The 1,323-nt window shown below is 47.0% G+C and overlaps 1 pseudogene; it reads right to left on the bottom strand.

Annotated features, from left to right (window-relative positions):
* Positions 1-398: 398 nt before the first annotated feature.
* LOC114635931 lies at positions 399-1,259 on the bottom strand (annotated as a pseudogene).
* Positions 1,260-1,323: the final 64 nt, after the last annotated feature.

Here is a 1,323-nt window from a genome sequence, read left to right on the forward strand (position 1 = left end):
CCCAGCATTCAGGAGGCAAAGGTAGGCAGAACTCTGAGTTCAAGGCCGGCCTGGTCTACAGAGATAGTAGTTCCAGGACAACCAGAGCTACAGAGAAAACCTGTCTTGATAAATAATAATAATTTAAAAAATTCTAAAAATCTTTGGAAATTCTTTACTCCCTTCACTCAAGAGGAAAAGGTAGGCAGATCTCTGAGTTTGAGGCCAGCCTGGTCTACTAAGATAGTAGTTCCAGGACAACCAGAGCTACAGAGAAACCTGGTCTTGATAAACAACAACAAAAACAAAAAGCAAAAACAAACAAAAACAAATAATTAAAAAAAACCAATATGAAAATCTTTGGAAGAAGGAAGAAACCTGGTCTTGCCCTGACTTTAAGCCCAGTTGTTGTGTAAGCCTCATATTTCTCCTGGTGGATTCTCAGAGTAGTTCAAGAATAATTCCAAGGCTTTCGAGGTGCTTAAATGTGCATTTTCCCTAGTGGCTTCCAAATTTGCCTCCAAATCACTGGCAGAGAAGTTTTGCTACAACTGTACATAAGGCTGCAGAGAGTCCTCCCCAAAGTTATGGATCGGAGCAGCATTCCAAGTCTGGCTGCTCCAGGCTTGAGTACACCATGACTGGGTGGTCCAGGCCTGATTGCTCCAAGTTGGGTTGGTCTAGGTCTGGCTGCTCCAAGTTCCGTTGGTCCAAGTCTGGCTGCCCCACACTGGAAGGCTTCCAGATGGGTTCACCAGACTTCCCTGGGGATAGCTGCAATGGATGCTGGCATACTCCACTGGTGCTGAGCCCTTCTGCGTCAGACCGTTGCTAGTCTTCAACCATTGGTTATTCTGCCAACGCTTGCACTTCACCCTTTGGTTTTGGAACCAGGTCTTAACCTGCTTATAGCTAAGGTTCAGAATGGTAGAGAGTTCTTGCATCTGCTGGAGGCTGAGGTATCTCTGTCTCTGAAACCTGTCCTTGAGTACACACAACTGGGCCTGAGAGAACACAGTCCACATCTTCTGCTTCCTGGGGAGGACCTTGTTCTCCTCCTTCTCAGGGCCCTTGTCAGCCTCAGGACTGGACAGCTTTAGTTCAGGATTGATGGAAGAATCAGGGCTCTCTTGAAGAGGTAGATCCACAGAGGAACGGTGAGGAGAGGCAGTCTCTTCGCGGAGCTTCTCAGTAGCAGACATTTGTAAGCAAGAACAGTTTTCCGCAGGATGAAGAACTGCAGACGCTGCCTCCAAGGAGTCCCCAGAACTCGATGCTTCCTCAGAATATCCTCTCTCGTGGGCTTCAGAGGATGTTTACGGCATCCTTTTCTTCCAAATTGTT

This window comes from Grammomys surdaster, unplaced genomic scaffold (genome assembly GCF_004785775.1).
Source record: "Grammomys surdaster isolate TR1022 unplaced genomic scaffold, NIH_TR_1.0 119971, whole genome shotgun sequence".
Taxonomy (NCBI): Eukaryota; Metazoa; Chordata; class Mammalia; order Rodentia; family Muridae; genus Grammomys; species Grammomys surdaster.